The sequence below is a fragment of the Mauremys reevesii genome, linkage group 8 (assembly GCF_016161935.1).
Source record: "Mauremys reevesii isolate NIE-2019 linkage group 8, ASM1616193v1, whole genome shotgun sequence".
Taxonomy (NCBI): Eukaryota; Metazoa; Chordata; order Testudines; family Geoemydidae; genus Mauremys; species Mauremys reevesii.
Genome location: NC_052630.1, coordinates 1,814,579 through 1,826,043, shown reverse-complemented (window position 1 = coordinate 1,826,043; position 11,465 = coordinate 1,814,579).

Here is an 11,465-nt window from a genome sequence, read left to right as displayed (position 1 = left end):
CAGCAACTCCAAATTTCACTCCCAGGGCCCCTGGAGCGTTCGGGGATCGGACCCCGTTTGGTGTCAGCACAGCTGGGAAATGCTGTTCAGAAGAGCAGCCCCTAAACCCGCTGCAAGCCAGGCGACCTGCTGTCCACTCCGGCCCCAGCGCGCGCCAGGCAGGGCTCGTTAGCAGCCGCTCGCTGCCGGAAGGGGAGAAATCTGCAAAGCGGGAAGGGAGAGCGTCCGTCTCTGACTCGTGAGCTCAGCATTAGCACCTTGGGCCCGGGAAAAGCGTAGGCCAAAAGGGCCAGAAGCAGCTACTACATTTAGGCATCTCAGTTTGGGGGGTTCCCAGCTGGAGACCACGGGAGGCTGATTTTCAGGGAGACTGAGCAGCCATAGCTCCAGCGGGCATCACAGGGCTGGCTCCTTGGTGCCACTCCAGTGTGCCAAGGGGCTAGAAAACAACCCCGGCAGGGCACGTGAGGATTCCCCAGGCGGAGGGGAATCTCTGGGTAGCATGAAGCCAGCCCTGAGGCTGTCAGCCCCTGGCGGCGCTGGGGCCGGGGGAGTGCGAAACCAGCGTACGCTCCCCATTGTCCCCACAGCCCGGTGCCATGCCCAGCCCCGCTCAGCCAGATCTGGGGCTTGCAGGCAGCCAGTGACACAGCTCCCTCACCTAGACTCACCTCCGCAGTGACCCACCAAAATCTGTTCCCTTCCCCCCGGCCCAGACGTGCCGTCGAAGGGGACACAGGGTTATTTTCCTCCCGGAGGCCTGATGGCCACTTCCAAGCGGAACTCGAGGGAATAATGGCAGTGACTGATGCCTGGGTCAGAACTGGCTGGTTTCATGTCCTTCCCCCACTGGCTTCCTGCCAACCATGTGCCAGCGCCGGCCGCCGATGATGCCAGGCAAAGCTCTGCTGGATGGGACGTCTGGGCTCCTCTGCCGCCTCATACCGAGACGTCGCTTCTCCCAGCTCAACGCAGACCTCGAAACGTCTTGCGGGGGCAAAGGGCTGCAAAAGGTGGGGAGGGGGCCAGGGTTTAAAGGCTGGCCCAGGCAGACTGTAACGGGTAATGCCACAGTACACACCCAGGGGAGTCCCAAAGAGAGACAGAAATTCACTGCAAAACTTCTCTCCAGCCCTGCAGACCAGCTCTGTGTAGCTGGGCGGCGTCTGGCTCGCCCCGTCCAGTAAAAGCCAGAACCTCACCCACCTCATCTCTGCGAAACGCGGGGAGCTTGGGAGCGCACCGGGAAGCACGAGGATGGTGCGAGAGCACCACCTGCCTGCTGCCAGGGGACAGCCGCTCCAGGCCTCAGGCCGCCTCTCTTCTCCCAGAAGGCTGCCCCAGCTCCCCCTGTGAGGATCGAGTGACCCTGAAAACGCCTCCCACAAGCCACCCGCCTAGCGCAGAATTCAGCCCTAGCCAGGCAGATTTCAAAGGGTTCCTGCTCCGAGTGGGGAACGGTTTATACGTCCTGGGGGGAAGATTGAGATTGCCAACAAAATTCCAGTCCTAAATCAGGACCAAAGAATCACAAACTCGGAAATTTCTGTGAACCAATAAGCTGAAAAAAATCCGTTCGGGTCAAGCTAAAGATTTTGTCTCGCCGTTTTGGAAATGTTTCGTTTCCCTTTTTTTTTTTAGTGTTACGGTCAGTTGCTTCAATTTCTAAACCCAAAGCTATTTGGAAACAAAGAAACCCCCACATTTTTCACTTCAGCCATTTCAAAACTCCTTTCCCCCAAATTTTTCAGAACGACCCTTTCCCACAAACAGTTTTGGTTTCAACAAATTAGGGTTTTCTGACCAAAGTTTTATCAACAAATCCGCAAGTAGCTCTCCTGCACGGCTGCTCTGCGCCTGGCGTCGCTTGCACCGGGGCAAAGCATGGCTGGGACACGCCTGTTCTGCTCTGGGAGCATGTTGCACTGCCCGGGGGTAAATGCCACACGAGATGCGGTGCAGGGTGCATACGGTCCAAGGGCATAAATCAGCCCTGCTCAGAGCCAGCCCCGGCACCGTGTGGTGTAATCAGGCTCCTGCTGGGGTCCCTGGGTCACGGCTGATGGAAAAGCCTCTGGGAGCCGGGCCCATGCTGGGGCTTTATTTTGGTGTTGTCCAGGTCGTGTCTGGGTGCGGGGCAGCTCGGGGCTGGCTGAGAGATGGGCTGTGTGAGGAGACAGGGCCAGGCCAGAGCCCAGTGGGTGCTGTCTGTAGTGAAAGCCCCTCTCTGGCCCTCTACACCCCGGGGGCTGGAGCCACGTGTGGCTGCCAGTCGCCCGCCAGTTCTACGTCCCGCCTCACTGTGGTGGGAGCTGAGGGCACGGAGGCCTTGCAGGGCACTCGACGCAGCAGGACTGAACTGGAGTGAGAAGAGCTGAAACTCCCCTAGACTCTTCCTCTGGGATTCCCCCGTCCCCAGGCACAGCACCAGGCTGCAACTGAGGTCCTGCAGGGATCCCTAGGACAGGACAGCACCCCCAGGGCCCTGCACAGAGGAGTCCAGCCCCCGTTTAGCGTCTGGGAGGATCTCCATTCTCTGGGCAAAGCAGCAAGGGCTGGAACCGGAAATGCCCGTGTAACACCGACAGACCCAGGTCGCTGGCGGGCAGGATCGAACCTGGGACCTCTGGAGCTTAGTGCACGAGCCTCAGCTAGCTGTTAGCTAAGGCTGTAGGACAGACTCATTTAACTCTCTCTAAGTGGTCTCGGTGCCGCTCGATAGGCCAATGCCACACCCAGAAGGTGTGTGGGCGGGGCCAGCTCCAGCTTTTTTGCTGCCCCAAGCAGCGAACCAAAAAAAAAAAAGATAAAGCCGATCGGCGGCACTTCGACGGCAGCTCAGAGAGGGAATGAAGGACCCTCCGCCGCAGACCTGGACGTGCCGCCCCTTTCCATTGGCCGCCCCAAGCACTTGCTGCCTGCGCTGGTGCCTGGAGCCACCCTGTGTGGGGGTTACACCCGCAGCAGCCATGCTGATCCCAGCCCCTGGAGAATAGCTCACTGGCACAGGCACAAAAAAACCCAACCCTGCCACCTATGATAACAATTAGAGACTTATCTAATTGCAAAAATAATTGCAACTGAAGTGTTTAATTACCGGTACCAGCCGCTCCCGATCCCTCAGACAAGGGCCTGGTTTTGGTTTTTTGATTATTAGATTACAGCCGGAGGGGCAAAGGGGGGGAGAAAGATTCGCTAATTAAGGTCTTGGAGAACAGCTACCAATCTGGAAACGCTGCTTTTAATTTTAATACTAACCAGGCTGGAAGGGGGGAGGGGGGAAGAGCTCCTTAATGCGGAACATCTGCGCCAGCCACTGTCTGCACGTCTGCCCACCTGGCTTCCTCACAAGCACCAAATGCCGAGCTGCATTAATGCCACCGGCTCACTGCTCAGTGCGTAGCGATCGACCCACCTTCCTGCCACGCTCCGTGTCGCCAGCAGGAGAGCGCTGTGCCCGGTCTAGCACAGTGCTGGCGGGGCCGCTCTGCCATCCGCTGGCTCCCACCAGAGTAACCCTGAGCGCCCTGTTCTCATGCGGGGAGCTCAGCGCAACCCGGCCCTGGAGTCTGGAACTGGGGAGGTCCTGGGAGGTCAGGAAAAGTACCAACCTCCGCTGCTCAGAGCAGAGCGCAAGCGCCTGGCCTGGCCTTCAGCCGGCCTGCGCTCCGTCACGCCAGCAGCACCGACAGGAGCGGCCCGACACCAGCCAGGGAGAGAGCGAAATCAAGCCTCAAGTGAGGCATTCCCACGCCACGCTGATGGGCACGGGGTAGGCGGACAGACGGGGAGAAGTGACGGGAGCACCTTTGACAAGCACTGTTAGGCCAGTTCGAGGGCTCTTTACTGAGCTACCCGGCTCTGCTGGGGGGTTGGAGCTGAGTCTGGGGGCACATGACAGAACTGAGCCGCATGGGAGCTCTGAAATGTTCTCTCTGCCAAGAAATGAGTATGGCATGGCTGGCTGGCATGGGCAGTATGGCACGGATGGGCAGTATGGCACACATGGCATTACGGTCAGCATCAGCTGTATGGCATTCATAGGCTATCTGGCATGTAGAGCATATATGGCTGGCATGGCCTTATAGAGCATATGGGCTGGCCTGGGCTGTATGGCACATATGGCTTGTATGGGAAACTGCTCCTCCTCTGAGCATTAGGCTCGAGGCCTTTTAGTTTCCTTTTGTTAAACTATAAATAGCAGCAAATACATTTGTGGTTTTTCAGCCCATCATGTGCCAACGGGGCATAAACCTGCAGATCAGGCCCAGCAACACCCAGCATTCAAGAATCATGAGTTGGGCCTGAAAAATCTTGATGGCCAGAAGGTGGGAGTGGACCACGGGGGTTGGTCACTGGATAATTGCCCTGTCCTGAAGCACCTGGCCCCAGCCACTGCTGGACGACGGGATACTGGGCTAGACGGAGCGCTGGGCTGACCCAGTGGGGAGAGTGGTTCCCAGTCTGCCTGCTGCATCTGATGAAGTGGGTTTTAGCCCACGAAAGCTTGTGTTAGTCTCTAGGGTGCCACAAGGACGCCTCATTGTTTTTTCAAGGATAAGGAGTTATTTCTTCCTTCCTTAGAATGCTAGGCAGGAGCTAAGCTGAGGTCATTGCTCGGCTCCAGCTCCGGCTCCGGCCAGGGACCCAGCAAACCCAAGCTCTGCTGGCCAGACGTTTGCCCTGTGGTTTGCATTTCTGACACTTCTAGCTTCATTCAAATAGCCCTTCCCCTTCCCAGGCTGGTGCGAGGCAGAGCACAGTGCAAGCCACTAGGGGGCAGAAGCGTGCAAGAAACACAACCCTTGGCACAATGGATTTTGCCTCCCCAGAGCCAGCTGGGGAGAGACCCAAGGACAAAAGCCCCTCGCCAGGCCACATGCAGGGCTTTGGGGCTGCCCTGCCTGGGCAGTTCCTGGAGAGTCCATCCTGACTCAGCACGGGCTGGGCAGGCAGCGAGGGCACGGCCAGGCTGCCCGCTGGCCAAGCTGGCCGTAGCTAGTGGAGCTGCCAGCCTGAGCGTGTGAACCACAGAGCCCCGGGGCCCTGTCCCTCCCCTCGGCTTTTGCACAGGGACAGGAGCGTAGTGGCTAATAGTCCCCGGCAGCCCGTATATGAAGCCTGAGCAGAGGCAGATCTCAGCAGGGAGAGGCCCGGCAATCATCCAGAGGAACCACAGATGGTGTTTTGGAAAGTTTCGGCTCCAGACGCATGGAGTCCGGAGTCCGGGCTGGAATGATCACACTGACATCCAGAGCAAAGCGGCTGCACCAGCCCCCCACGCAGCACAGAGCCCAAGACTGCAGCTCTTGGCACCAGCCCCAGCATTGGCAGCACGGCTGGCAGCACGGATTCAGCACCAGCCCCAGCGGGACGTTTCTTGGCACTGGCCCTGCTGGTACGAATGCCTGTGACCCTGTCCTCTATACACATGGCATCGCATCCATCCCTGGGATGTACAAACGGGGGTAGTGGGTAGGAGGTGGGAGGTGATTTTACCTCTGTCAGCTGGATCCTGGAACGCTGCGTCCAGCTCTGGTGCCCACATTTTTTAAAGGGTGCAGAAAAGAGACACAAAAATGGAGAAAATGCTAGACAATGAGTGATTTACAGAGCTCAGGCTGGTTAGTTTGTCAGCTGGAGAGGTGACTTGATTACCATGTACAAGGACCTTCCTGGGGAGAAAATACTGGGCACTGAAGGCCTCCTTAATTGAGTGGGAAAAGGTGGAACAAGAACCAGTGGCTGGAAGCGGAAGCCAGACAAATTGCGCTCAGAAATGAGGCAGACATTTTTCAGGGTGAGGGCAGGGCTCAATTTGTAACTTTCACAACAGATGCAGCAAGCCCAGACGTGAACTGCCAAACCTCAAGGTGCCGGGGCTCAGCCCTGGCACAGATTAGGCACTGGGTGAGGGTGATTCACCATTGAACAAACTCCCCAGGGAAATGGCAGGTTCTCCATGCCTGGATAGTGCCAGACGCAGACTGGCTGCCCTGCTGGAAGATTAGGGCGACCAGAGCTCCTGATTTTATAGAGACAGTCCCAATATTTGGTGCTTTTTCTTATATAGACGCCTATTACCCCTCATGCCCTGTCCTGATTTTTCACACTTGCAGTCTGATCACCCTATGGAAGATGCTTCAGTCAAACACAAGTTACTGGGCGCAATCTGGGGGAAATGGATGGCATGCAAAGGCCTGACTAGCTGGCCTGAAACTCTGTGAAAGAACAGCTACCCTCCTGGATAACTGCCTGGCTCAAAGGGGCCCATTCCTCCACTGCCAGGAAGCCGGGACCCAGTGTCTTTAGCTGGCCCTGAGTGGGGAGCATGGTGGGGTTGGCAAGGGATGGGCGCAGATGCACGGGAAGTTTTCCAGAGCAATCAGGGCAGCAGGGAGGTTAGTGACAGACAGTGCAGCCAGGGCGTGTCTGCGAATGAGGGGGAGGTGAGGAGCTCTGCATGGGAGAACTCGGCTGTCTCGCCCCCATGGCGGCAGCTGCTCTGCATGGCCAGTCGGATCCCCGGGGCTGAGGGCACTTTGTGCAGACTAACAGGGACCATTCATGGGCTTCATCTTCCTGACCTCCAAACCCTTTCGTGTCCCTGTGACGCTGCGCAGCCTATATGATTTTATAAACATTTGATAATGAGTGAATATAAAGTAACTGGAATATGCTTCATGCAAAAGATCTCTTGTGAGGTATCATTACAAAGCTTATTATTTACTGAGTGTGCTCATCCTATTTGTATAAATGTACCACTCTTGTATCTGAAACAAAAATAGGAAATATAACGCTTAGGGCCTATTGTAATTATGCAAAGTGTGGGCCGTTAATGGTGGTTTGGAATCTTGATGGCTCCCATCAGCCAGGACAATTGACTGTGGATGGCTCTGTTTGCAGGCAGCCTTCCTGTGAGTCACGCTGGGAGAAATGAAGGCTTGGGGGGGGGTCTTACAGTGACATGGGATCATGTCACCTGACCCGGAATCCATCTTTAACTTGGTGCTTTTCCAGTGAGGGGCGGGGACGTGGAAACCCAGAGGGACAAAGGATTCCCGCCTTATGCAAAAGAGATACAAAGGGGTGGAAGAGAACAGAGGAGAGACCCATCATGAGGAGCCCCCTAGCTACCCCCTGAGCTGGCACAAGGGCTGTACGGGGGAAGGGATTGTGCCCAGGCCTGGAAGGGCTCCAGTCTGAGGAAAACACTTACTGAAGCATCCCAGAGGGTGGGATTGTCTGTACTCAGTTTGATTAGACAGAGATTTGCGCATTTTATTTTATTTTGCTTGGTGAGTGACTTTGTTCCGTCTGTTACTACTCGGAACCACTTAAATCCGACTTTCTGTGTTTAATAAAATCACTTTGAACTTAGTAATTAACCCAGAGTGTGTATTAAAAGCTGGGGGGAGGGGAGAACAACTGTGCATCTCTCTCTATCCGTGTTATAGAGGGTGAACAATTTCTGAGTTTACCCTGCATCAGCTTTATACAGGGTAAAACGGATTTATTTGGGTTTAGACCCCATTGGGAGTTGGGCATCTGAGTGTTAAAGACAGGAACCTGTCTGTGAGCTGCTGTCAGGTAAACCTGCAGCTCTGGGGCAAGTAAGCCAGACCCTGGGTCTGTGTTGGAGCAGACGGGAGTGTCTGGCTCAGCAAGGCAGGGTGCTGGAGTCCTGAGCTGCCAGGGAAAGCAGGGGGCAGAGGTAGTCTTGGCACATCAGGTGGCAGCTCCCAGGGGGTTCCTGTGATCCAACCCGTCACAGTCCCCTTCCCCACCCCGAAACGCTGATCCACTCCCCCGGCCTCACTGACTGCCCCGGAACTCTACCAGGCTGGCTGCAGCCAGTGGTCACTAACGAGCCAGCTGCTGGTGTGCCTGCCATGCTAGCCTGGGTCCCTTTTCCTCTCCCAGGCCTGGGTCTTGGGGGAACAGTTTCCAAAACCTCATTTTAAAAAGTCCCCTGTCCAGCTCGCCGCTGGAACTTTATTAAGATCATTTTTTACAAGCGGGTTCCACACATGGCACTTTCTGCAGTGTAGCCAAAGCCCCAGGGTCTCCTGGGGACCAGTACATCTGGAGCTCACCCAGAGGAGGGAGGGGGGTTGAGCTGGTATGTTGAAGCCATTTTGAAAGTCAAGTGGCGGAAAAGCCTGTCGGCCTGAGCCCCGTGGTGTTTCCAACCCCCCCCCCCCTCACCCCCCGCCTTCGCCTCTGGGCCGCTCCATGCAATCAGAGCGACTTCTTAGCCACGGCAAGGCCTCGCGGCAGCTAGACGTGAGTGCTTTCTCCAGCCGAATGGCAATCATTCCCGGGGGGACCGAGTGGAAGGGCTTCTCCAGGCAGGTATTTGCTGCTCCAGCGCCTCACTGACCCAGAAATGGTAACAGCAGTAATATGGCACTCCTGGCTCCAGAGCCCTCCACACGCAGGAACCACCCATCACGGCAAAACTGAACAGGGAGCAGGCCCCAGGGGACCTCAGGAGAGTGTAGTGAGCCAAGCAGCCACTGAGCAGCAGGGAGAATCCGTCCTGGAGAGAGGGTCACCTCTGGGAGTTTAGCAACTTGTCTGAAAGCAGGAAAATAGCTTGATCTGAAAGCTTCAGACACTTTGTAGCCAGCGCCTCCCGAGACACTGTCAGCCCCCGCTCTCCGTCTGTGCCCAGAGGCAGCCGGGGATGAAGGGCATATGCCATGCAAGCGAGCCGCTAACTAGAGAAGACAGGACAACTGAAGAGTTCGTCTCAGGCAGCTTCACACAGAGGATTTGCTACATGCAGAAAAGACACCACCTGGCTTTGAGCCTCCCGTCTCCCCAGCATCACTCGCCCGGGCAGCCCTCTGGGGGGTCATGCACAGACAGGCATGCCTTCGCCCAGGGTCTGGGTGTGACATTCCCCTCTGTGGTTATCTGGACCGGTGATCTCCAATCCTTGGCTCTGGGAGCCAGCCTTACCCTGCTCTGCTGTGAGAAGCGCCACTCCTGGGCTGCTCACGCACAGCCTCTGGCGTGTAAGCTGCTCCCAGCTACTTGCAACCGAATGACACTAGCCAATATCGCCGGTCCCAGACACAACCCTGGGAACCTCCACCTTGCAGTGTCCAGTTACCCCCGCTGGATGCTGCAAGCTTATATGAGTTCGTCAATTTAACAAAGAAATTGATATGTACCAGGCTTGTTAGCTATAAAGATAGATTTTAAGTGATTATAAGTCAAAGCAGAACAAGTCAGATTTGGTCAAATGAAATAAAAGCAAAACGCATTCTCAGCTGATCTTAACACTGTCAGTGTCCGTACAAACTGAGATGCTTCTCACCACCGGCTGGCTGCCCTTCAGCCAGGCTCTCCCCTTTGATCAGCGCTTCAGTCGCTTGGTGGTGCTGGTGTCTGTAGATGTAGGTGGAAGAGAGAGAACATGGCAAAATGTCTCTCCCTTTTATCATGTCCTTTCTTTCCTCTTGGCTTTGCCCTCCCCGCCCCTTCAGCGTCAGGTGAGCATCACCTCATCGCAGTCCCAGACTGCCCAGAGGAGGGGGGTGGCTCCCTCCAGGGTCTAACAGATTCTGTTCTTGCTGCATGAGCCAGTGTCCGTTGTTCCTGTGAGGCTGGGCTGGGTTTGACCCATCCATGCTTGATGAGCATGAAATCATAACCTGTAACCTACTATAACATCACTGTAACAATTACTATAACATCCGTATCACAACCATGCTCAGTGCATCACGAGCCTTCCGAAGACACCCAACATGACAAGCTTTGCGCTGGACACCACACAATCATTGTATGAAGATGAACATGGGGGTGTAGGGTGTTCCGCCAAGGTACAGAGCGTAACTCTGGGTCTCACACAAAGGTTTTGTAACTTGGGGTCCTGGCGAGATCACGCTGCCAGCTAGGAGGTGCTGCCAGTCAGAGATGCCAGCTGTTGCGAGGTGCTGTGTTTCGTGGTGACTTAGGCACCTGGGCTAGGATTCCATTTAACAGAGGGTGCCGGGCACCGGCCCAGCAATGCGCTGAGACGTCTGCCATGCCATGCCATTTGCAGTGCTGTAGCCGTGTTGGCCACACAGTGATCATCTCTAGCTGCATGGTTCCCCCAAGCCACCGCCAGGCTCCCGTTCCCTTCCACAACAGCTGACCCACGCGTCTAATCTCAGGGGCAGAGACGAGCTCAGGCTGCCCACTCCAGAAGCTGTGAACTCCTGGGGCTCCCACCACAAAAGGTGGCATTCAGGAAGTACCACCCCACGAATGACATCACTCTGCCAGCCAATCACTGCAAGCGACATCCTTCAGAACGGCTGCCGCAGGTTGCTGGTCTGAGGGGAAGTGCTACACGTAATGGACACAGGCTCCGTGCACCGTGTCACTCACGTGGTGCATATGGGAGACGTGTCCCACTCCCCAGTCAGCTGCTTGAGTTCTGGCGTCCTCACACCCAGTCCCAGCCAAGGAGGTTTATGGGTAAAGCCAGGCTGGCGCCCAGCACCAGCAAAAATAGGCCCAAAGCACGTGGTAAATGGCATAAGGAAATATATTGTCCCCCTGCAACGAAGAGGAAAGAAGGCAAATATCAGTGATGAATCTTCTGCCTTTCAGTGTGATTGATGGATGTAATCAGCTCTGGGCAGCTGACGGGAATGCCAGGAGGACGGGACATTTGTCAGCTGAAGGGTGCTAACCAGAGACACATGCAGCAAAAGGCAGAGACAGCCAGGCGGGGCAACGTTTCGCATCCCCCCCCCGGGGGCCGCAGGGGCATTGGCTTTCTGAAGAACTTGGGGGGGGGAGTGAGAGGCACAGAAGGAACGGAGGAGGGAGAGGACGTGCCCCTTTGGGGATGGGGGAAGTGACTCAGGAGTCTTGATTCAGTTAATCTAAATTAAGCCAGTGAGGATGGGCCCTGACCAGGTATGGGGGGTGTTTAAAACCCACGCGCCAGGCCAGTGGGAGCCCCGGGGCACTGGCCAGCCAAATACACTGGAATCAGGGTTAGCGGAAGAAACTGGAGAAAGTCCAGAGAAGAGCAACAAAAATGATTAGAGGTCTAGAGAACATGACCCATGAGGGAAGCTTGAAACAACTGGGTTTGTTTAGTCTGGAGAAGAGAAGCCTGAGAGGGGACATGAGAACAGTTTTCAAGTACAGAAAAGGTTGTTACAAGGAGGAGGGAGAAAAATTGTTCTTCTTAACCTCTGAGGACAGGACAAGCAGCAATGGGCTTAAATTGCAGCAAGGGAGGTTTAGGTTGGACATTAGGAAAAACTTCCTAACTCTCAGGGTGGTTAAGCACTGGAATAAACTGCCTAGGGAGGTTGTGGAATCTTCATCACTGGGGATTTTTAAGAGCAGGTTGGACAAACACCTGTCAGGGATGGTCCAGATAATACTTAGTCCTGCCAGGAGCGCAGGGGACTGGACTAGATGATCTCTCGCGGTCCCTTTCAGTTCTA